General features: G+C 47.1%; 1 protein-coding gene across 1 annotated transcript in view; it reads right to left on the bottom strand.

The window, feature by feature from the left end:
• Nucleotides 1-26,446, bottom strand: part of LOC119382982 (homeobox protein HMX1) — a 96,675-nt gene that overhangs the window by 69,347 nt on the left and 882 nt on the right. The window lies entirely within an intron of this gene.

Genomic DNA, 26,446 nt, shown 5'->3' with positions numbered 1-26,446 from the left:
TTGCATTTAATGAGGCGTCGAGGCTCCTTGCAAATGTTGCTGCGAAAGTGCGATGTTCAAGTGTAAAATGATCAGAACCCGTATTTCATTAGATATATACCTAGCTTTCTTGTGTTGCACTGCATTCCTTGGGAAGCTTTGAGGGAGACATCTTCTGAATAGATGATGTATAAAATGATGTTTAAAAGAGACATTGCACTATAAACTGGATCCTACAATCTTCCGCTCTTGGTCTTGGTAGCGCATTATTGACCCGAAGGTCGCGTGTTCGATCCCGGCAGCGGCGGTCGCATTTCGAGGAAAGCGAAACGTTAGAGGCCCGTGTACTTAGGTTTAACTGCACGTTAAAGAACATCCGATCGTCAAAATTTCCGGTGCCCTGCACTGCGGCGTCCCTCATAATCATATCGTGGTTTTGGCATGTAAAACCCAGGGTAATATTAAAGCAGCTTTACCTTTGAGTGTTATTCGTTAGCAGACACGCTCGGATCGGATGGTGTGTGTGTGTGTGTGTGTGTGTGTGTGTGTGTGTGTGTGTGTGTGTGTGTGTGTGTGTGTGTGTGTGTGTGTTCTGTGGGTATGGGAATGGCGAGGATGTAAGTGCGTGCATACTTAGCTTGATTCAGTGATATCATGAACCACTAAGATCGTTACTTTTTATATAGGCATAACCGTCGAGCATAAGTGACTCGGCGCTACACGTCTCTGGCGGCATATCTTGGACTGAAAGCCGCCTGGCCTGGGCGGTTTTGCGCAGACCAGCTGTAATCTCCGCTACAGCTGTAGCAAAGGCTATCGCTGCAGCTGTTAGAAACTTATAAACTTATCATTGCTGCATCCTGCCTTAAATTTGGCATTTCGTGTGTGAAAACAAGCACGTTTTCGAAACAGTGCTGCTCATTGACGCATTGCGAACATCGCTCTGCTTGAGGCAGCTATGCACTTTGTGCTTCGTATTCCTCTCCGCCTGCGCTACAGTTGATGTCGTGTTGGTGGTCTAAAAGAATCCATTTTCTTGTTTCTTGGCCTTTTAATGGTCTACCGGCCGAGGAGGGCAACATGGTGCCGGCCTGTCGACCGAGCTATTTGGCCTATAACCCATTCTGTGGTCGTGCCCGCGATACCCTGAAAAATGCGTTTTTTGTAAGAAGCTGCTATGTTCTTCTTAAGGACCCCGCTATAGCCCGCAAGGAAACTTTACGTCTTCCTACATATTTAAGAGGCATTCAGGTGTCTCATGTGTGATAAATGCCCCACCGAGTAACACTGCATGCAAGAGGCGCTCATGCGGAGCAATTGCCGACCACCTCGGCCGCCATGTAAACATGCCTGTAGACAACGCACCACCCTCACAGACGTGTTCGTCGGCCAGAAAAAGGGTCTCGAATCACGAACATGTCCACGTGCCAATAAATAGGCGACTATTATTTCAGGAGGTGAGGAGCACTTGTTCTATATGCCTTTTGTTGATGTGTATGTGACTGTTGTATTCAACTTGCGGCGAATTCAACCGCTTCTTTCGACCAGAGGTTTAGAAGTCTAAATTAACTCGTCACTTCCCGTAAGCCACATGCTATAGCGAACGCTTCTTTCACGGCACCTAATGCATCCTGCTTCATGTCTCGCCGGTTCCAGTTCATTCATCGGACAGCGCAGCTTAGCATCGCATTTGATGTGATGGTTATTACCGTCGCATACAATGCCAATATGATGGAAGTCACTCCACATAGCATAAACCCTGCACAGAAAAAATCGCTCTTTGCATCGACGAGTAATTCTATAGGCGGCTGTAGAGACTGCGGCGTTCTTTTCGTCCTGTCGGCGGGGTCCGACCTCACAAAGACTTCTCTCAATGGGCAGGGACGGATCGGGCGGAAGCTTTTAACAACCTTCTAAATACCAACAAAGAGTAAAGTAATTTGGTCGTAGTTATTCACCGAGACTGGCTATGCGCGGACGAGCGACTGATCGGTGATAACGGGCCGAATTCAACAGAGAGCATTAATGGGGCGGCCCTGTAGCTCCGCCATCTCTCACGTGCAAGCGGAGCTGTCATGCGCCGTCTAAAACGTTCCAGAAATACAAATAAAGAAAAGGCGAAGCAGACTTAAAGGGAGATCAGCCCCGCAGATAGCAGGTGTACCGCATCCCTCCGGGAAGCCGCCCCGCGCAAGCTCTGTCAGCCGCCGATCAATGGAAGCGATGTATCCCGAACTTTTCGCAAATGTCGAGGGATCGCCTTCTCGTCGCTTTGATTTCTTTAGCCTTTTTTTCCTACACCCGCCTTCTTCCACAGCGTTTTCCCCTCCTTTTCCTCCGCAACCTCCACGTATCTCGTAACGAGTCGTCGTCTTCTCTCGTCTAGCAGAGCGCTTCGGGCTGACACGCCGTCGTACGTAGTGGCGGCAGCAGTGGCGCAGAAGAAAAAAAAAATTTGAATCAGCATATCGCGCGGCTTTAAACAGCAAAAACCACTTTTGAAGGCTTCTCTGGCCTCCTTCTGTGTCGTCTGTTTATGCGGGGAGCGAGCGCGGCAGCCCCCGGGGATCGGCGCCAGAGCGGGAATGGCCTCTCCCCTCGTTGCTGGCGGCGGGGCGTTAACGAGGCCCGGGACCACCACCGCCGATGGTGTCGGCGCCCAACCAGGGCCCATCTGTGAAGGAGCCAGCCATGCATGCCGATGAGCGACCAGGCGTTGCGGAGCGGCGCTTGTATTCGGGTGTCGCTACTGCCGCGTGCGAATCTCCCTCACCGCCGCCTCTTCCGGGGAGCCACTCGAGTGCGGCGGCCGCAAAACGGAGTCGGCGATGCGTCCACCGCCGGGAGGGGTGCACGGCGGCCAGATTGCAAACGGGGCGATGACAACGACGCCTCGGAGTTCGAGCCAGTGTTACAACCACTCCGGGAAACCCGCAGCTTAGCAGTGTGGATGTGTGCGCACACGGGCCGTTGCGGCGACGAGTGCGCTGCGACACAGCGCACTCTTTTTCTTTTTTCACGACAGAGTGACGCAGCCAACAGGGGCAAGGTGCACGAAGCGAATCTCTATAGCGACCGTTTAAAAACGACGCTCTCTTCGATCGACGACGACACGGTTGTTAAAAATGCTATAGAGGCCATCGCTGTTATAAATGGTCTGGGACATCGTCAGCTGGTGTTATGTTCTCATCATGGCCGTTTTAAGAAGCCGCACGTGTGGAACCTCCACTTATGTAAACGACACGTTTCCAATAAGTGGTTAGGATGAAGCATGAGACGAGGAGAAACTATATATATGTAATCATAGGCGTGCGCAGGGTTCCCCGTCAGGAGGGGCGAAGGTTCATCGCAGCGCCCCCCCCCCCCCACTTACTAAGCGAAAGCATAGGGCAGACTCTGCGCCCCCCCCCCCTCTTAGGTGGCTACGGGGGAGCTACCCCCCTCCCCCCCTTGCGCATCCCTGTGTATGTAATGGTAAAAAGTAATGCCGTTACATACAGCACAATATTTTAGCTCCGCTTGTTTGATGCTCGTGCCCAATAATAAGCGAGCGGAATTGTGATCGTATACACGCTGCGGCGGTGACTACAAAGAGCATGCATGGTGTACCTTCATTGTCGTTGACAGCACTGCAACCACTGTACAATGTTGCACCGTGTAGTTCAGCACCGCTTTTATGAAACCTTTATAAGGCATCCAAAAAAGGCAGAAGTTCAGGGGAAGATGTAAGCTTGAAGAGATGGAAAAATCGTGGACACGGGTGTCGCATGGAGCCAACGTTTCAACGAGACAAGTCGACAAGCGGACTTGCCTTCTTCAAGGTTGCAACCTTGAACTGTGTTGTCTTTTCTTCGTTCTTTCTTTCTTGCCAGCCCTTTCTCGCTATGAGCCCCCCGCAAAGTGTGAAATCCATATATCAAAAAAAAAAATTACACAACAACCTCGCGGCCACGGAAGTGTTGGGCCTAGGCAGATAATTCAAGAGGGTAAATGAGCTCTATTAGTCGCCCCTAGGTGGACCCGTTGGGAAGCTTCACAATGCAGGTTCTGATCTTATTATCTCTTCCATAAAATAGCCCAGAAATTCTGCCCATCTTCCACACCTGACGGGGAGCTTTTTCCTGATAGATGAGAAGTAAGTCTCCGACATCCACGCTCCGAGTCCGATTATCAGCAACATGAGCAGACCTGAGCGACAGGAGGTAATCTTTCCTCCAGCGTTTCCAAAAGTACTCCAGCGTTTTCAAAAATACTCCAGCATTTGATTTCTCTGTGTCCACCGTCGTGTCAGAGCCTCCCTTGACGAATCCAATTCCTGATCATAAGATGGTATAGGGCATTTTTCCCGTGAGAAAATGTGCTGGAGTTAGCACTTCAGGATCCTCAGGAGACGTCGAAATATAGACGAACTCCATCGGACATATATACGTCACGAAAATGCGGTGGCGCTGTCGTCCGGCGTTTAGTTTCGCGCGGTATATATGCAAAAGACGCTGCTCCTACCGCAGTGGCTGCCGTGCTTTCCCTGGTGCGTGCGCTGTATGCCGTCGTGCAACGCAGGAAAAACGGTGTACCGACGAGCTGCGTTGCGCTTACTTACGAAGGAAGGCACAAAAGAGGCGGAATAACCTTCTGTCCGCTTTTTTTTTTTTTTTTTTACGAAGGCCGTCGCAAGAAATTGGCCGCAGCTGTTAAACACGAGAACCTGTCTGCGACGCCGGCTCATAGGTTATGCGACAAAACTTGAGCGGCTTATGCGGCTAGTTTTACCTAACGAAAACGATTAGCTTTGTCAAAAGTGTGCCATTGTAGTGTCCCGCACAGCATTTTTTGACATAAGCTATGTGTAGAGCCATTGGAAGCATGTTTACCTCAGAGCACAAATACGTAAGTGGTGGGGTCAAAAGGATTTTGTAGTATGCACGTGATCTAAAGGTGTGACTCGTTTCATTAACGCAGCAGCGAATGAAAGCACGACTTCGGTTGTACTTTTGGCAAGTTGCATGCGGATGCGACGACACACGCAACACATGTGCATTGGACGCGGCTGTTCTGGCTGCGATACGCATTAAGACATTTCCATGTGCTTTAGACTCCACCGGCAAACTGCAGGCGGGAAATGTTCCGAGTCTGTTTACGGGCTCTCTTCGCGGTCTCGACTTCAGCGTAGGGGCAGAGCCGCGACCCGCGGTTGCATATCTACATATCTGTCAGGTTTGCCATGGCGAACCTGATAGATATGTAGCAGCCTTGTCCATAGCATGTAGTAATTGTTTAATACGTTATCGCGCCCCGCCACGGTGGTCTAGTGGTTATGGCGCTCGACTGCTGACCCGAAGGTCGCGAGATCGAATCCGCATTTTCGATGGAGGCGAAAATGTTTGAGGCCCGTGTGTTTAGATTTAGGTGCACGTTAAAGAACCCCAGGTGGTCGAAATTTCCGGAGCCCTCCACTACGGCGTCTCTCATAATCATATGGTGGTTTTCGGACGTTAAACCCCAGATATTATTATTATTATTATTATTATTATCATTATTATTATTATTAATACGTTATCGCAGCTGTATCACCGATTAACGTGTCACTGAGATCGCCCTTCGCCCCGCCACGGTGGTCTAGTGGTTATGGCGCTCGACTGCTGACCCGAAGGTCGCGGGATCGAATCCCGGCCGCGGCGGCTGCATTTTCGATGGAGGCGAAAATGTCTGAGGCCCGTGTACTTAGATTTAGGTGCACGTTAAAGAACCCCAGGTGGTCGAAATTTCCGGAGTCCTCCACTACGGCGTCTCTCATAATCATATCGTGGTTTTGGGACGGTAAACCCCAGATATTATTATTATTGAGATCGCCCTTCGTGCCCGGCCCATATCCATTTCTTCTTCTTGATTTCAACTATGATGTCCTTAACCCCCGTTTGTTCCCTGACCCACTCTGCTCTCTTCCTGTCTCTTAAGGTACATCTACCATTTTCCTTTCCATCGCTCGCGGCATCGTCCTCAATTTAAGTTGAACCCTCTTTGTAACTCTCCAGGTTTCTGCTCCGTAGGTAAGTACCGGTAAGATGCAGCTGTTATATACCTTCCTCTTGAGGGATAGCGGTAGATTACCATTCATGATTTGATAATTAATGCTTGCCGAATGAGCCCCATCCCATCCTTATTCTTCTAGTTATTTCACTCTCATGGTTCGGCTCCGCGGTTACTACCGGTGATCATTAAGGGTAACTGACTGGATTCCAAGAGATGGCAAACGCGTGAGGGGGAGACAGAAAATTAGGTGGGTATAGATGAGATTAAGAAGTTTGTAGGTATAACGTGGCAGCAGAAAGCACAGGACCGGGTTCATTGGCGGATGGGAGAGGCATTTGCCCTGCACTGGGCGTAGACAGGCTGATGATGATGATGATGATTAGATCACCCTTCACGTTTGAATGAGTTACTAACCCGGCAAATTTGTTTATGTGCGAGGATATAGCGTAACGATTATGGACCTGTTCGTAATCTTTGCTTCGCGCATTTTCATACCGCAGCAAAAGAGCGTCTTGCGGGGCTAGGAGGTCCGTTCTTGCATTAGTTAGCAAATTAAAATGTACACGTGTGACCTAGACTACAGCAACGTCGATGGCATTTCGCGAATCAGTCACATTCGTGGCGTCAAGATATCTGATGTTTTGGTGAGGTTATCAGAGGTAGAGTTGCACGTCAACATAGTTTTTATATGTTCATTTCAGAGTCCAATTGTTGGGGCCACGAGAACTTGCTCTGTCGCGGCCGCCCGGCCGCCACTTGTAAACACGTGGGAGGTGCCCCGACTCGCGGTGCTCGGAGGCAGCTCTGCAGGTGCTGTGCTAGTTGTCACGTGATCATAGAGGACAGTGGTGAGCTTTGGGTTGGGCGGACCTGCGCCGCGACGTCGCTGCAAGCGCCTCAGTATGTCGACGGCGCTTACCCCTGTTTTCAAACATGGAGTATGTAGGTCTATATGTCAGTGGGCGATAATTCACGATACTTTCAACACATAAAGGATGGTATTTAGCTCCTCAAACGTCAGCCTTGCATGTCCCAGCAATTTTCGGATGCAGATCTTCACTGTTCTCACCATCATTTCCCAGAAGCCACCCCACCAGGCCGCTCTCTCAGCAATAAATTTCAATTTTATGCGGGCAGCCGCGCAGTGTCTCTGGAACTTTCCATCATAGCACTTTCTGCAAGGCCGCAATACCTCTTGCCGCTTTCTTGAAAGTTTTGGCGTTGTCAAAATACAAGCATTGCAACCTAGAAGGAGACAAGTCCACTTCTCGAAACGCTGGCTCCAGCGTCACCCGTGTTCACGAGTTTTTCAACAGTTTATAAAGTATAGCACGTATTTGGTCGCTGGCAGATAAAGAAAGCTGTGGGTCAGATAAATTACCTGTTAGTAACTAACGCTCGCACTCCAGTGTAGTTACAGTTGCTGGTAACTGCGTGAAAGAATGTGGGAGCTCTACCAATGTGTGCGCAAGACCTTAATTCAGTTCTGGAAATAAACTCGAGCTCGCCGAGTGAAACGCGATACTCGGAGTGCGCGGCTGCCAGCGCTTCATGCGCCACAGGTGAGCGCTCAACCCGTGGCGCATCAAGCGCCGGCAGCCACGCGCTCCGAGTATCGCGTTTCGCTCGCCGAGCACTGTACACGCGATCCGAAGCCTGAACTTCAGGTCACAACGTTGAGATGCCATATAAATGTCCTTTCAGGCGCGCCTTCTTCAGAGGGATAAGATTTAGCTTCTCCATTATGCTCCTCGTGAACTTGTTAAACCAATAACTGTGACTGTGTCAATCAAGTACAAAACAGCGTGAAAAGACGGGAGGTTATATACGTATAAGCACAGGCGTGCGCAGGGTTCCCCATTAGGAGGGGCGGAGTCTCATCGCACCCCCCGCACCCTGTCCCCCTCATGCGCACGCCTATGCGCATAAAATTGGGAAATACAATGACATGACCCTACCAAGCTCAACGCGTGTATGCTTCTGCACCGCATATGACGTCAAACAAGCTGGTCTGCAAGGCCATCGTCCCTGCCACGACATTGCACGATTTAAATAGAACGCTCAAAAAATGATTTGAGATTCCGCAATCAATTTCCATCCATTGTGGAGAAATTACCGACACAGGCTATCCCAACTGTCATACAGGAAACTGAAAAAAAAAAGAAAAGCCGCAATGAATTACCAGGTTAAGTACAAGTGGTGAGAGTCCTGTCGAGAAACCACCAGTATTTAGTCCATGACATTCAATTTGTTTACTAATAATGATTACCTAAGTGTATCTTGTTACTTGAAATACGAGCGCGTAGCTACACAGGGACACAAGACGACGGGGACAAGCGCATACTACCAATTGAAAGTTTATTTGGAAAGCAATGACATATTTATATGGCGTTTTTTTTTTCTAAAAGAGCCAAGTCCACTTTAAGTGAAACTAAGAAAAACGCAGTTGTTTGGTACTGACAATATGACCGGGCCTGCTCCAACAATTTTTTGCCAGTGTGCTCCTGTCACCATAATGCTTCAAACCTATATTGCGGCTGAAATCTATATAGCCCACTATCGTCGGTATTCAAAAGAAAAATTTGGATTTGGCTCTTATAGATTGGAACATTTCATTTGGGCTTGAATTGACTATGCAAAAGCAGTCTAAATGGCAGCGAATAAACGATATAGACATACCTTGCGGCAAAATTAACACCACATTGTGCCTTCGTCGGTGCCGTCCTTTGTTTCATGAGCGTAATGGCGAGGACTAGACTTGAAGAGCGAGTGACCCTTCCTGGCAACAGGCGCATTGTCATGGACTGTCGGCAGCGTTTTCGTGTTTCTGGCATCTATTGAAGGCCCCCAAAAATGTTTCAGCTCTCTTTCTTAGTTTCCTCTTAGCTGGTTTTATGCCGCGCCGTTTAGGATCACCACTTCTCCTCCAAGGAATAAATCGCTACCTAATAATTTCATTTCCGTTGTCTTCCATTTCAAATATACCGTCTTGGAGCGAAAGAAGGATGTGATACTGCAGCGCAAAATTCGAAAAGAAACACTACAAACAGGCAGGGGTAGGAATGTCGGCCTCTGACTTTTTCCAGTCGAATTTCGCCCCACAATATCATGTCCTTCAGTAAGTACCAGCTCGCCCAAGGAAAACCAATTGTGGAGCGAAAGCACGATAACAAAGCAACTAGGGCACAAATCATACAGATTGGATGCGACTATAAGTTGTTTTAGTCACGATCATTGACGCAGCGCTGGTTTAATGAATCTGGCTCACTTTGATTCAAACAGGTACAGGATGTGGCTCATTGTTTATTCGAAACAGCTTTTCTTGAGTCCACGTTACAATCAGGAATTAGTCCATTTTGATTGGAAACATTTTGAATACGAAAGACACTTAGGCGTGCTTAACGTTCCCATAAAATTTAGCCCTGTTTCGGTTTTAGATGCGAAGCAGCTTTTTGACTAGCCTGTGTAACGCTGTCCCTCCGTCCGCAAAAACGCGAGGCAACGCGCTTCGCTCGGCGCAGGTGTTGGAGCGGTGCCAAGTAGGTCACGCCGCAGCTGGGCGTTGATGTCACGCTCCCCTCGCACGCTTCCCTCGCAGGTGCGCGCGTACGTCACTCTCTCCCTCACCCGCCGGAGCGCCCGCAGCTGCCGGCTCCAACGCCCGCTCGTCTCCCGTGTCTGTGTTTCAAACAAACGTTCACACCAGTAAACGCTACACCGAGTTTCGCTTCAAACGAATCTTCCAGCGCTCACCGCAGCACCCACGTTAGCGCCGTTCAACGCGTGACGCCACCCGTGCGCAACGCTGCTGCTTCGCATCCTATCAGGGTTCCCTTCGGGGAGATGGTCCAATTTTTTTTTTTGGATTTGCCTCTTTTAGAAAGAAAAAAAAGCACCAAGCACCACATATACCGACATATAAATTTTGCGGATCATCCGAGATGAGAACACAACGATAAGGATACAAACGACGAAAATAAGAATAACTGCTAGGCCTTGTCAAAGCCTGCATTGCATTGTAAAAAAAAAAAAAAACAGTTAGCTCCTGCGGCATGTGCTGCATCATGTGTCCCCGTCTTCTTGTGTCACCGTATGGTATCGCCCAATCAGCCATTCTGACGTGTATCTTGGTGTTTCAGTTGTCAAGGTATAGGCTTAATGGCTATGGCATCCTATTGCGCGCAGATGCATAGTCACTTGGCACATTTCATATATACTTCGTGAACTCTTTTTTCGCCAAAAAATGTAAACACGATGTGTGCCTTACTTCGAAATTTCGAACATATGCTCGAAATTTCGAACATAACTCAACAACCAACTCCTGGCAGTCCAGAGGGCCCGGAACTTCGCCGAGAGGCTCCAGCTTCCAGCACCTTCCTGGGTGGAGCCACCTGGCTGAGCTAGAGGGAGCTCCAGTCGCGTTCAGCTTCTGCCGCTTTTGGACCACAATAAAGTTCTCACTCACTCACGCTCGAAATGTCTCAGCTTGGCTTCCTTTGCGGTTATCCATTCAGTGCCCTTTTTGAAATATCTAAAGTTAAAGCGCTTCAAAAGTTAGATCAATGCTTTTATTATTTCAATGAAGTTTTGATTATAAACTAAGAACGACTGCGACTAGAATGATTCTTATTCTTTAGAGCTTCGTGCATGACTGTTGGCACGCCTGTAGCATAATGCTTGTATGCGAAGCGTGAACTGAAGGGGGGTTCACGAAGGCAAGTGAGGCGTGAGCTGTCTCCATCGCACATCCGCACGAAGTAAAGACATGCTAAAAGTAGCACGATACAGAAGCTAACCCAGGGTGCGCAAACATACGACTTTCGCCGTTAGTTCACAATGGAAAAGTATAATACATAAAGTGGGCATTTGGCTTCTACTTTGAAGCATCAGACCGGAGGATGCCACAAAGTGAGTGGGGTGTTCGTTTTCACTGTATTCACTGCATTCGAGCAAATTGACGTCAAAGCGACGCGGCGACGGGGTTAAGTGTGGCACGAAAGGCTTTGCCCACCTAAAGCACTAAAGCGCGATATTCGTTAATGGAAGCGCCCAGAAGTGGCAAGTAGTAGACGATATATATATATAAATGAAGAGGGAGAGAACTCGCGCATGCATTGCCTTTTCCCGAGAGGCCGTACTGCGCGGCATTAACTCTTCTGGGACGCCCCCATAGGAGAGGCTTAGCAGGAGGAGGAGTGGACACGAGGGATGATGATCGCGGTGCCCGGTTGCATCACGCAGGCAGACAGCTTTGCTGAGTCACAAAGCCGTGCCTCCGCACCGTCTTCCAGGTGGTCGCGGCGGCAGCGGCGATCAAGCGCGCTCAACGTGTATGTACCCCCCCCCCCCTTCTTTCTTTTTATGAGGGCCCCGGTGGCCAATGGGGCAGGGCGGGCCCTGTTAACTACCTGTTAGCACTCGCCGGGTCGCCTGCGGGCCAGGCAGGTCTCCGAATTGGGGCGCGAAAGGACGACGAACGGTCGGGGAAATGCGGCGGCGTGCCGCCAGCCGAAACAAGCAAGCTGACGCGTGGTAACGATCCGCGCTCGCCCGGGGAGGGGCACGAATCAATGTGAGACGGCAAGGGGTAACAGTCCCTGAAATGGACTCGGAATGGATCTGCGGAGCCGTCGCACCGCCTCCTCTGAAAGGGGCTCAAAACAGCGCCCTGGGGACGGACGGGTCCTTCGCACGGGTATCCACCTTATATATACGCCTCCCCCTTCTCGGCTGCGCTGCCTCCTTGCACGCGAGGCTTGCAATCTTCTCCGCTCTAGATAGAGACGCGTTCAGAGCGCGCTCAGGCTGCCTTAGTTGCGAGGCTCTTAGCTAAAGAGGGTTCTGGATGAGGCGCGAATCACTTTCGGATGTAGAAGGAGCGGAGATTTCCTGTACGTGCTTACTGGAGCGGCCATGAGCGCAACAGTCTCTGATTTCTTGGAAGTAAGGAGCGAGGTCTCTTATACGAACCTGTGCGTGTGTTTGTTTCTTTACTGTTTCCAGTGGCTGGTACTTGAGGCGCAGAAGGGTAAGGTGGCGTGTGCCCACTTGAAATTTACAAAGGAGTCGCACTTATCGGAGGCTTAACTGCGTACGAATTGTACTGAGCTGTTACGTTTCACTTCTTATGACCCAGAAACAAAAGAAAGAAATTGAATATACTGGTTATGTTCATTACATTATGTCGGAATTGGTTGCTTATAAAACGTAAAAGAAATGACAGATGAATGCATGACGCGTTTCTGAGAGGTGCTTCTCTCAGCGACCACATTAGAGATTTGAGGGAAAAATGTTTTATATATATATACATATATTATGAATTGGCACCCCAGTTAAAGGTGTACCTCAAATAATACGTGAAGACCTGTTAGTGGCTCTTGGTCCTCCATCCTTCAGTTTATGGTGATGATGGCTGACTGCTGCACGCAGCGTAATCGTTTTCTGCGTAGCGAAAGACAGCGCGAAAAAGCCACGGGGTAGTGAGAAGACCGGCACTCGTCGTCTTTGCTCTGCAATAGTCCGAGTCTTTCGGGCTGTTTTCGGGGTGGAGTGTGCTTATGTCGTTTTGCACTCAGCAAGGGAGAAACTCTATAGCAGCCACTCCTCGCGTGGCGAAGGAAAGAGGGAGAGAAAAAAAATGACTCAGCGAAAAAGAAACACTTCCTGTCAGCCGGTAGAGAGGAACAAGTTGTAAAATGCGCGTTAAACAAGACAGCTGCCTCGCTTCCCCCACCTCGAGTAGCTGCGGGTCCATCTTCGCGGCTATAGCGTGCGCCGCGCGCCGGAACGGTGCTTCGTCGAGTGCAGCGGCTTCTCCGTCGGCGCGGCAGCAGCGGAGCGGGGCTCTATGGATGGCGGTCGGCCGCCAGTGAACGCGAGCGCCCAGGTAAATGATCGCCATTAGGGAGCTGCGGGAGGGGCTCGCCGTCTCGGGTTCCAATGGCTGCCGGGTGGCCCGCTGATCGACTCTGGCGCGCCACCGTCTGCTGCGACGCAAGCACGCCCGCTAATTGGGATAAGTGACTCGCCGTCGCCTGGGGGAAAAAAAGAGGAAAAGGGGTGGCCGGCGGAAAAGAGCCGCCACCATTTACTCCTCGTTGACGTCACCCGCGGAGGAGGCCGTAATTCGAACCTCCACGCACGGCCGCTTGACGGAGAGCCGCTCGCGACGCGCGCTGACTGACTGCGACGCGGAATCCCGCCGTCACATCGCCGCAGCGCGCACGCTGTTGGCACTCATTTCGCCGCGCGCGGCACCCGACCGCCGACGGTTTTTCGCCTCTCGGCAGCAAAAAACCGTTTTGCGCCGTCATCTTCATTCTTGCCGTCTCCTCGTTGGCTGTTACGCCTGGGAGCCGCGAGAGGGAAGGGTAGAAGAGGCGCGGCATATAAATAACCTTTATTGGGCGCTCGAGTTCGCGTTTCATGTTTTGTTTTTTTGCTCTCCTTCTCATCGCACACCTCGCTGCCGGAAACGCATTTGGCTGCGAAATAGGTTCGCTAAAGGCGTTTGCTGAGACCGCGTTGGCGGATGAGCCGTTTCATACGCGCGCATGTTTTGTTTCCTTACTTTACCGCCCTTGTTTGGTGTATACGAAACTGCCTTTTTACGCTCAAGCGTAGGCGATACGAAAATGTCGCGCTGTGCGCCCACCTAATTTGCGCCAGTGCAAGGCTGCCCTACTCCCTGCCAACCTTTCCACCAACCTTCCCACTTCTCCGTACGCCCTTGTAGCGTGATTGCCTTCTTTTTTTTCCTTCGGCAGTATGCCCTGTGTCCTGATGTCTCGTTTAATGATGTCGGCAGTCGTATAATTTACGTGAAACAAACGAAACGGGGGCGTCAGAGCTTATCGGGAAGGTTGGACTCGTGTATAATCACTAGTCCCTCACGCTCAGTGAACCTGGTATCGGTGTGTGCCGAAAACCCTATATCAATATGTCTGACGGCTCTGGCCGGTTTGCTGGACGACGCGCGTGTAAATGCGAACACGTAAGGGTATGCAGGTCGGCGGTGCGTGGCCATCAACACTTACTGTGTTGTTTGGCATTTGCGCAGAAAGCGGCTGCATGAAACCTACACGCGCATGTGTGGTTTCGCCAGAAATTACTTCTTGGGACAGCCGGGCCGGACTCGACTTCATACCCGATAAGACACCGCATATAACATGGCGTAATGCATGCATGCATGCGGAGCCGTATTTTAACGCGCTATAGCGTTAAAGAGCTCGTTGCGCAGAAATTCCGGTGTCGGCGTCGGTGTCGTTGGTTGTGAGCGAAAAATCATCATCTTGTCCGTGACCGAAAAATCGAGAAAGGTGCATATAAAAAATTTAAAATGAAGTCTTAAGTTCGAGTGAGAATCGAACCCAGGCCTTCTGCGTGGCCGGCCCATCCTCTACGATGAGGATGGACCGGATATCGCTATCGCGTTCAACTCTTAAAGGCGAAGCTTAAGCGTCCCCCAATTTTTTTCTCTGTCACAGTGACGGATCAGAATAGTTCTGTTCTGACTGACTTGCTGTGTAGGGGTTGAGGTTTATATCCCAGGTTGTATCGATACAGGCAAAAACCCTCGAACACACTTTTTAAAGGTGACATGGCGTTTGACCACTGTTGGGGCGCTGCATACCGCAGCAACGTGTTCCACTACGTAGACTAAAGGCTCTGCTTAAGCTAATCGGCAGTTAATGAACGCCAATGTAATCACATTCGCCCGCAATATCAGTCGCGAGGGAAATTAAATTTTAAACTGCTCAGAAGTCTATACTTGGTTCGGTTCTTTTTCTACCTTATTTATATGAATGGCAGCGTTAGGATCCCACTGACCCCATTCAGACGTGATTCTATGTGCAACGTACAATACGTACAATACATTTTTTTTTAAAAAAAGGAAAAAAAGAAGAACTTGCGTACCTTTGTACGGCAAATACATATCTGGCTCGTATATTGATTTAAATGATTGAAAGCAAACATGCCTGTGTTGAGTACTAAAAAACAAAAAGAAAACAACACAAATAAAACAAATAAAAAAGAACCAAGAGAGAGTCTGTTCTTAAAGACCTGGCGCTCACATACCGGGACGACTTCATGGAACGTGTTACAAGTTTTTAACACAAGTTGCGTGCACCAGTTTTTAGGATTTACACTGTGTTTTTACAAAAGCGAAACCTGCGCGTATAAAATGCGCTTACATGCCCGATGGACATACCAAGGCTGTCTACAAAAATGACGTGTTAAACAACCAAGAGGCTGTTGTAAGAAAATAACGGTATATATCACGAATACTGTAAATATTAGCAAAGATCAGGACAAATTACGGTAAAAAGATATATACCCTGAAAACGCACGTGTACATATCAAGGTTTCCTAAACCATCACCAAACCAGTCATTTCGACAATACTGAGGACCGAGATTATTGGGAACGTGCAGGAGATAAATTCCCTCTGACCATGCATACTCCGTATTCGTGTTAAGTTTCCCCCGGTTTTTTCTCGGAGCTTACTCGCGTTTGCTGTCGCATAAATTTGCCTGACTTCGTGGAAAGACATGCGTGCTTTTTTCTTTCTAGGTTTTGGTATGGTTTTTATTTATGGGGTTATGTAACTTGCAATTTTTTTATTTTATTTTGAAATGCCAATCCTTTTTTCGGGCATAAGATTTCACTTATGAGATTATGTTGTTAATTATGACTATCAATATTTGATGCACTATTCGGGTATACTAATTATTCTAAATGATAAGCGCGCTGTATGAAGGGACATTCACATAGAAAAGGGGGGCAACTTCTATCAGTGCGCCTTTCATTCTGTCTTCTAAATAACATTCTGCAATCTTTTCAAATATTGTGCATCCGCCGTGGTGGCTGAGAGGCTATAGCGTTGCACTGCTAAGCGCGAGGTCGCGGGTTCGATCACCTGACCACGGCGGCCGTATTTCGACGGCGGCGAGATGCGGCAACACTAGCGCATTTAGCATTGGCTGCACGTTTAAGAACTGCAGTAGTGAGGAAAGCCGAGCTAGTTGGTGCGAATGCAGCGTGGAATTGCGCAAAAAACACACAGGGACACAGGCAAGCGCCTGTGTCGTCTCTTTTGCCAGTATCCCGGTGTGTGTTTTAGATGCGAAGTATCTTAAGGCGGAGCTCAATCCGGTGGTGGTGGTGTGCGCGTGACCACCCTTACTGCGCATGCGCATACCCTCTCCACACACCTCCTCTCCACTCACCCTCTCCCATACCCCTCTCCATTTCCCCTCTCCACTTTCCCTCTCCCCTCCCCCTCTCCACCTTCCCTCTCCCTTCTCCCTTCTCCCCTCCCCCTTTCCACTCTTCTTCTGAAACGCGGGCTAGACATGCCGAAATTCTCTCCTGCGCAACGCTGCGATGAGCTCGAGCGCATGCGCGTCCCCTCCCCTTCTCTCTCCTCTCCTACGCTGCCCCCTCTCGCCCGCCTGTCGACCGCGTTCCCAGCTCGCCCTGTGAGAATTAACGGCCAGGCTAGATTGAAGATACGACGCGCGTAGCGTTCCTCTTCGCGCTCCACGACGCGAGGTCGGTAGCATGCCCAACGAACGCCAACGGAACGCGATCGTGCAAGTGCTCCGGCTTCGCATCGCCTCATGGTCCCCTTTAGCAGGAGATGGTGTAATTTTTTTGCGCTATTCCACAATGCTTTAAAGAACCCCCTTTGGTCAAAATTTAACCGTGGTTTCACGCTATACGGTCAGCCCCAATCGTATCGTCCTTTTGGCACGTAAAAACCCAGAAATTGTTACGAATCTTTTTCTTTGCGGCTATGAACCTCAGCACATGCGCATTTTGTAGTAAACTTTTATTCTTCAGTCTTCTATGGGGGCCAAACTTTGTGTCTTTTCTTTTAGATATACAGGGGGTTTCACGTAACCAGAAACAATTATTTAAAACAAAGACGTCGTTAACCGCAACTGAGTGAAACCAACGACATATTGCCTGCCGTCATGTGGCGCTCATTAGGATATGTTTATATTGTACTTAATTAGTTAATTAGCTAAGACAAATTACGCAAAATGTGTAATATTCACTTTAGGGCCAAGCGCGTTTCATTACGTTGTAGAGGGCATTCCAAAGCGACCGATCCACTTTTTTGTGGCAACGTTAAGTGGTGCTTTTTTTTTTCCGGTGTTTAAAGAAAGCCCGCTAAAGGTGAAATTAAAGCACGCGACTGCGCTCGTGCGCTACCGTACAGCAGCGCTCTCAAACGTGCTTCGACAAAAAGAACCAGCGCGGGAACCGTGGGGAATTGAGCGGCCGCGGCTCCATGGGCATCGGCTTCCCAGTGCCCCAGCATTGGAAGCGCCGTCGTCCCTGATAAGCGATAGGTTGACCGTTCGCGCGCCGCTTGTTTCGCTCTAAGCATTCTAAAAGACGGGGCGTGCAAACACGGACACAAGAAAGAAGTCAAGACACCACCAACGTAATGTTTTTTACGGCTGCTAATGAGATATATATAGGTAAGCGGAGAAAGAATGAGCGAAAGAAGCAGAGCGACATTTGTTTCGTAAAACACACCAACAAATTCACTGATTGCCGCACAGGTGTGGTGTATAAGGCCCCTTTCAGCTGCGGCCGCTTCTATATACGTATATAGGACAGATGGCCGAACCAGAGATTATTGAAACACAAGAGATTGGTAACCGGAGGCTCACCTTCTAATCTTTCTTTACATTGCCGAGAGTGTAAATGCACGCCTTAAATTCGATGAATGCACAGTTCTGTACAAGCACAGGAATGAAGAAACGCGTTTAATGACTCATGACATAGCGAAGCGCATGCGTGCGTCAAAGGCCAATAACCTTCCATAATGAAGAAATAAAATGCCTTTCACGTAGACCCCCACGCGTGCCGGATTGATAGGTTCGACCATTGCCTGGGCATGCGCAGATAAGTTTTTGTGCCTTCTTTCTTTTCCGCCGTTGTGCGCCTTTGCAGTTGTTAGTCGGCGTTTGTGGTGTCTTGACTTCTTTCTTGTGTCCATGTTTGCACGCCCTGTCTTTTAGAATGAATACTTACAAAATAGCTGCAGCTCTCTGTTATTCTACGCTCCAAGCATGGTTGAGACCGAAATTTTTATTGCAGAACCTCGCGTAGCGAAAGCGATGACGTCAACGTTTCGGTCCCAGTAGCACGATGTCACAAAGCAGAGGGAGCAGGCCCGCCGCATAGGAGGCGCCGGTTTAGCCCAGTGGTAATAAACTAGGCTCTTGAGCGTGGAGTCAGAAGTTCGAAACCGCGAACATTTCTCATTCCGAATTTGTTTCTTGTGCATTAATGTTCTTCAGCGAGAGCACCGAAACGAAGTTAGAGCGCTAACTAGAGCTTGCACGGACAATGGACGCGTGGATGGCGAAGGCTTGCGAGTGTGGCGAGGCGTGGCGGCGATGCACTCTGCCCTCATGCAACACCTGGTGAGCCGGCAAGTTCTCTCGTTTCCCCTGCTCTGCTCTGCTCTGTCGAGGCGCGCACGCGATGTGACGTCGCAGCCAATGAAGGCGCCGTGTCGTTGTCGCAGACGCCGGCCTTTTCCCTCATTAAGCCATTTGTTGCTTTCGCATAGAAAGATGACACGGTCTGCAATTAAACGACTGCCGTGAGGAAAGCGCGATTACCATAACGAAGCAGTAATGAAAAATAAAAATGAAGTCATCTAATAAAGCGAACACGTAATTAAAAACAAAGCAATGAAGAGGCATACCGTTTTTGAACATTTGACTATAAAAAAGAAGAAGAAATGTTTAAGACTATATTATAGTGACATCGCTTGTAATTTTCTTGCCAGTTCCATATACACCTGGTTTTTAAGCTTTGAACTGGTTATAATAAAAGTTGTCTATGGCAAATAGCATCGTGTCAGTATTTCATGTATAGATCTCTAAAAGAGGTGGAAACTGCCTGCATGATGAATGGTAATGTTCACAACTAACGAATAAAAAAAAACTTTAATTACCTTTCTAGTTCTCCACTCAGAGCATAAAAACGTCCCATTTGCGAAATTCAAGCTGCACAATATCAAACTCATGTCTACTATAGCATCGTTCTCTACGTAGAGGTTTAAAGGAAATTGGGAAACTTGTGACGAACACGAACGTATTCATGGCCGAATATTTCGAAAGCGCCGGTGCTGATTATTTCTGCAGTTTGCGTAGCATTTCATTACTTCGGCTCGCACTTGCAACATGTGCCCTAAAGCGAGTACTTAAAACGGTTGTTAGAGAGTCTTCTTAATTAGCTGTCTGTGCATTGCAATTTGTCATGCAAGGTTTGCCTCGACGAATTAATCATTCGTAGATGCCGAATTTCTCAATGCGATTCATGAAACCAAATAACGTGATAGGCGCGGCGTATATAGTTCACCCGTCATGTCATATGTGCCTCTGGAATGCGTGAACTAGAAAGGGGGAGGGAGGGGGTGCGGATGAGGAATACAGAATAGTCTCGAATACAGATATTTTAAATGGAAATCCAGCGAAGGCACACATCGACGTCATTTGGGGAAAGCGCTGGAAGTTTGCAGTGTGGGAATCAAAGAAATAGCAATCGCCTGCAACGAGTTATTTGTCTCATTTTATTTATATTCACGCCTTCAGTGAAGCAAAGAACGACCTAAAAATCGTCACTGCGTATCTTACTGCCGCATATTAGTGTGCGGTATATGTATATATGCGGAATGCCGGCGATATTAAGAAAGATTAAGAAGCGGCTTTCGAGCGTTGTGAAAACGCCTTAACTGTCAAGCTTAATAATTAAACGCCGCACTCTGAGAAGTATCCGAGAATTACCTCGGTGTACTGGGATTGCACAGATGATCCTCGAAAACCCATAAGCGATTAATAGCGATAACGTCTCTGAAGAGGTAACTGCGAGAGAACCACAGCATAGTGAAATCGTGCGCTATATATGCCAGCACAGCTAAGTGAGGGTTGTCAGGTGTGAATCACCGAAATTTCCACGTCAGAATGTTTATAGTCACATGCCAGTAATGTGAAAGCTGTAAAAGCTATTTATTGAACGATTATACCGCCGGCACCAGTTGTGGTAGCCAAGGATGTATATGTTGCACCATTCTATTGCATGATAAAATTCTCTATTAAACGGCGTAGCTCCCACAAATTTCTAGTGGGAACGCACTTTGCATCAAGCGAACAGTAGTTTTCACGGTTTTCACACTTTTTGTAAGCGTATATATGGAAAAACGACACAAAATGATCGAACCACCAGTTGCAAACTACGCGGCAACAATGTTCAGCTATATACGAGAAGGATCCGTTTTAAGTGGACGCCTGTGGAGAAGCACCTATGCAAATGTACACGCTAGGATGCTCATAAGATGAACAATACACGTTGCTGGCATGACAAAGGTGATGTTCAATGGTTATAACTTCACATTGTGCCATTGCTTGAAGTTACAAGGATCCACCGTGAGCGACGCTGCCTGACACTCTGAGCTTTATGTAAACGTCGTACACATGTATGTATTTCGATACCCAAGAAAGTGGAGAATGGCAGTGCCGAGGTAGCTTAAGTAAAGTTCAAACATGGATACGAAATTACTTAAATGGCAGAATCCAGTCCGTCGTTCTGAACAACTTCAAATCTTCACCGAAAGCTGCGTCTTCGGCCGTTCCCCAAGGAAGCGTTCTGGGGCCTTTATTGTCTCTAACCTACGTAAACAGCATCGTCGAAAACATTGAATCACCCATAAAATTCTTTGCTGACGCTTGTTTCATATGCAGAGAAATTACTACTGAAAATGGCTTAGTAGATATTTTGCAAGCGAACTGAGATAACATGGTGGCCTGATGTAAAAAAATGAAACATGACTTTAAATATTAAAAAGTGTAGCAGCGTGAACTTTTCCAAGCAAATATCCAAATCACGGCATCGGTATAACATCTTTGGCATCCTTATCGACATACACTGGGAATATAAGTATATGTAAGGCGTCAATTTTACCGAATCATATACCCGGAACAAACGGCCATTGCCATAGCTATTTGGATGCTACATTTAGCAGAAATTTAAAACAGGCAACGTGCGAAATCAGGGAAACTTTACATTTTTGTGCATGTCAGGACAATACTCGAAGTGTGGTATCCGCATCAAGAATATCGCTTTGGTAGACTTAACTCCTGCATCAAGCAGTATATAAGGTTTGGTCGCAATAATTGCAATCCGTACTCCGACGTCTATGAAATGAAGGCCATATTAAGATGAGATTTGCTATGTGTGGGTAGGCAGAAACTAAGGCTTGAACTGTTGCACCAAATATGTAACTGTCGCACAGCTATACCAATCGCTATATATCTAATAATAATAATCGTTGGGTTTAATGTCCCAGAACCACGATATGATTACGAGGGACGCCGTATGTGGAGGGCTCCGAAAATTTCGACCACCTGGGGTTCTTTAGCATGCACCTCAATCTAAGTACACGTGTCTCAAGCAATTTCGCCCCCATTGAAAATACGGCCGCCGAGGCCGGGATTCGATCCCGTAAGCTTCGGGTCAGCAGTCGAGCACCACAGCCACTAGACTACCGTGGCGGGTAGCCCCAATCGCTATAACTACCTTCTCGAACCAGACTTCATATGTACTTGCTGTGACAACAACACGAACATTTTACCCTGTATATTGCAGAACCAACACTTTTTACTACTTGTTCTTTCATAAAAAAATAAGATAATTGATCAGTTTAACAAATAAGTTGTTAAATGTATAAGGATTTTTTCTTACGTTGTGAAATCGCTCCTGAAATTAGTGTATATGCTTAATGTTCTTATTTAACCGTACGTTTTTAAATAACATTACAGTGCTCTTTCTATATATGAGTGCATAAATTCGGGCAACATGTTTATCTGTTTTTACTGGTTACGTTTTAAACGAAAGTGTTTCATGATGTATTTCCGTCACGGAAATACGTCAGCAAAATGAACGCCATCAAATGGCAAAGAAAAAAAACTGCAAGAAAGAGTGCCGTTGCCAGGAGTCGAACCCATGACCTCTCGGTCCGCGACTGTGGATGGCGGACGTTTAGCCCACTGAGCTACCGCCAAACACATAGAGGACGCTCAGTGAACGCGCCTTTTATGTTTTTACACTTTACTCTCACAGTGCTCTTGGATGGATGGATGCTACGAGCGTCCCCTTTATAACGGGGCGGTGACATGTGTGCCACCAGGCTCGAAAAAAAAAAAAAAAAACGCGCCGTTGCTACGACCGTTTCATTCGGTGCGTTTCCAATAGATGTGCGATTTCTTCAACGCTTTAACACACCCCGAGGTGATGGCTTTAGGCCAAGCCTCGCTCATAGCATGCATCCATATCGACATATATATCTCTCCGACGCTCGCCTGGCTATCGCACCGCGTTCCCCGCTCGCCCTGTGAGAATTAACGGCCAGGCTAGAGGGAAGACACGACGCGCCTAGCGTTTCTCTTCGCGTTTCACGACGCTTTGAAGGAACGCATATCGAGTATCAGTGTTTATTATGTGCTTGTTGACGTTATGTTTGCGCGGGATTCACCCATATGCGGTGTCCACGAACATGTTAAGAACTTCAGCTACCGCAAGGGTTAAATCATGATCATGGACGTTATCCATCGGTGCGGAGATGTGCCACTAGGCGTCAACGTGAGTGCGTCCACATCAAGCGATGCTATATCTGCCTAACAAGAGTATACATCGTACAAGCTCTCAATATACTAATGCACTATAAACAATCAACTACTTCTGTGACCACACGTTTCACTTTCGTGTTATACGATTCCTATGACAGAGGGATCAGCCATGTTTTTTTTTTTCATAGTTGTTATGCGGCGATAACAGAGTTGAAGTGGACGAGGTTTCAGTCGAAAATTAAGTTTCTCTTGCAATCATGTGAAAACGAAGTCAGCTCCTGCGAATATATAAACGCTCTCGAAATATACATACTGGCCACGCTGTCAGCCGGGTCACAGAACTTATTTTACGGAATAAAGGTGCGGTAAAAACGTGTGTCGACATAGCTACAAAAAAAAAAAATCTACATCGTTGCCTACCTGTTAATCGTGTCCCACTTAAAGTGCTAGATATAGCCAGGATACTAGACAATCATCGTCTCATTTCCTGCTTATGTTTGGAGTGTACACAACGTTTAAATAAATGAGAAAAGAACAATGAGCCAAGGATGAACAGTCGTTATTCCGTTTTATTAAAACTTGTTAGCGATGCCGAACTGAGTGGGAACCATCTTTCAAATACCTATAGATGCACCATATAGATTCAAATGCAGATTTTATTAACGTCTTGTAATAGGCAAACGGTGTACGTGCAGGGGTCTCATATATTTGAAGGAGCGCATCGAGTATCAGTGTTTATTATGTGCTTGTTGACGTTATGTTTGCGCGGGATTCACCCGCGCATATATATATATATATATATATATATATATATATATATATATATATATATATATATATATATATATATATATATATATATATATATATATATATATATATATATATATATATATGCGCGGGTGAATCCCGCGCATATATATATGCGCGGGATATAGACGACTATATTCATCCGCCTGGCCGCCGTTCTAGCAGGACGAACCATGATAAATGTATACGTCCCTTCAGTGCCCATAGCAATGTGTTTAAATATTCCTTTTCCCTCGCGCTGTCACCGCTTGGAACGCGCTACCAGGTGAAGCTGTTAATATTACAAATATTGATGAATTTTGTTCTTTTGTGGAGCAGTTAACAGAGCCAGTATAGTTACACTTTGCTGTTCTTGTTGTTGCGATAACGAAAAACGTGTTTTGCAGTGGTGCATTGTAATCTTTTGTACATATATATTGTTTCTCATGCGTAGTTTTTCAAGTGTTTCGCTGTTGTGCGTATCGTCCCTCAAAATATTGTATTTCCTGAACTTTGTATCTAATTGGTTACCTGTGATGATGTATGCCCGCTTCCTGTATGGGTCTGTAGAAGACCTACAGTATTGTTAAATAAATAAATAAATAAATAAATAAATAAATAAATAATATATATATATATATATATATATATATATATATATATATATATATATATATATATATATATATATATCTGTGTGCGTTTGGGTGGTGCACATGGGTAGGTGGGTGGGTGGGCGGGCGTGATTTTGAAAAGAAATCTCGGTTCATAAGCCTTCGGCGTACCACAATATTTCGTTTGCTCTTTTTAATCACCGCTTAACGGCGCGACATACACTACGTATAACGTTAGCACGTTTTCTGCGACCCCACACATTCGTCTTGCGGATTGCTGAGGAAATGAAATTCGCTGTCAGAGCCAGAAGCCAGCATGCATCACTAAAATTCCGGGTCCGTATTCACGAAGCTGTTACGCAATAACAGTTCACAAGGTCAGTTAGTTGCCAGCCATTCGTGATGCGGCGTCCATTATAAGCAAAGGCGACCGACCAATAGTGAATGGCAGGTAAACATACAAATGAAAAACATTGAACTCAATGCATCATATACATATAGTAATTCCCTTTGAACGGCGACTCTCAAAGGTCTATAGTTCGTGGAAGCAATTTTCAGGCTAACAGTATTTCGTATGAACGGAAGCGTTAGCAAGAAATTAAAAAAAAAAATAGTAGGAACCGTTGAACAGCGCCTTGTCCAGAGTTTTATTAAAGCACATTATAGACATGCATACTTCGTGCACTTAATTAAAAATACGTGTAAGCGTCCGGCGCTGCAATTTCATCGCAAAGCGTAAACATGGGTTCGCTTTTGCCCGCATAGTGTTTGCGTGTTCATTTCCCAAATCACGTGTTTATGTATACAATGTTCTGATTTTCTAAACGCGTTAAATAATTTGGTATTATGAAATTTAGACGTGGGCCGTTTGCATATTGAGATTGGCAGTTGTAGTAAACACAAAAACGACTTCCTCGGCTTGAAGCAAATAACGCAAGGTCAATTGGCGCCGATGCTTATCAATCCGAGTTATCGATCCGATGTTTATCAGTTCGAGAGGACAGCAATATGAAACGAGCATAAATACCTAACCCGAATCGACATCGTGAAGTTGGCTCCCTTAACGCGATTGCTGCCCGAAGAAAGCACGTGCGCAACTTCGCTGACGTGTAAAACTTCTAGAAGCGGCACTTTCCTTCCAGAATCGCATTTTGTCACGTAATTGGTTTTCGGAGCGAACTGTACCGTTTTGTGTCGTTCTTTCGACAGCAAGGTGTGTCCCCTGCAAGACTTCGGGGTTCGTATACAGCTTGTGGGAAATCCGGTAAACTTCGTAAGCTTATAAGGAAGGTACGGACTGTTCGAGAAGGGTCGCACAGAGCCGAGGATGCCGAAAACGGTCTATACAATCGCGAATGCGGTGTGCGACAATCACGTCCCCTGAAAAGAGAGCTGTCGGTAGGAACGTCACGTACGAAACGTGTCAGTCGCTGAGCAAGATCGAAAAATTACCGTGTTGGTTCGGAGAAGACATCATCTTTTAAGTAGAAAAAGAAAAATCTTCAGATAGTTTCTGACGTATCCACGCCAGTATCTCTTCTTATTACTCATACAACAAAAAATTGTCAAATAACGAAATGGCTTTGTCGGTATAGTCTTCATTACACGATTTCATAATATGCAAGCCCTTCACTATTTCACCGTTTTTGTGAACGATCGCGCACTTGATTTGCATACTTTCTTGGAAAAAGGGTTCAGTTCATGTAGGTTGACATATGTTCTTAGTAATAATCAGTAGCGCCTGTTTTGATCAAATAAACAACTGCACCAATGTTGCACAAGTTATTTGAAACACAACTTATTTCCTTCGCGCCAGTAGTTTTACGGCAACCTCAAATAACATACCTAATCTCTCGACGCCTTGTGTCTTGCTAATCAGTATCTTGACGCAAGTTATCACAGCTGATCAATGTTGAGCTTTCTCGACTGATGTTACCTAATTTGACAGCTCACAATAAACAAAGGAAAATTATACACTGTTCTATAGAAGAAACTGTTCAAGGCGAAAATGCCGCAGAAAACCTGCAGATGCATTTTCTTCTGCGCGTCGTTCAGAAGCAGCTGTCGTTGGAGAAAGCCGACGGTCTCGCGACGTCCGCTTCCTCCAGCGACATGTCAATGTCATATGGTCATAGACATCCCGTTTACCCCCTTAAGTATACGGTGCGCGTGCCACAAACGCATCGTACCGCGAACAAAGCGCACGCTTGCGAGCAAAACGTATAAAAATATAGAACCATCCTCGTGATTGCAGACTATAAAACGTCATGTGTTCCCTGCAGCTGTATGCCAAGTATAGCTGGAGGAGTAATAGCCCATCAGCTTAAAATGGAAGATACAACACGCTACTCTGCATGATATGAGGAAGTTGTGAGCGGAG

Source organism: Rhipicephalus sanguineus, chromosome 1, assembly GCF_013339695.2.
Source record: "Rhipicephalus sanguineus isolate Rsan-2018 chromosome 1, BIME_Rsan_1.4, whole genome shotgun sequence".
Classification (NCBI taxonomy): Eukaryota; Metazoa; Arthropoda; class Arachnida; order Ixodida; family Ixodidae; genus Rhipicephalus; species Rhipicephalus sanguineus.
The sequence above is the reverse complement of the archived record's forward strand: the minus strand, read 5'-3'. Positions and strand labels throughout refer to the sequence as shown.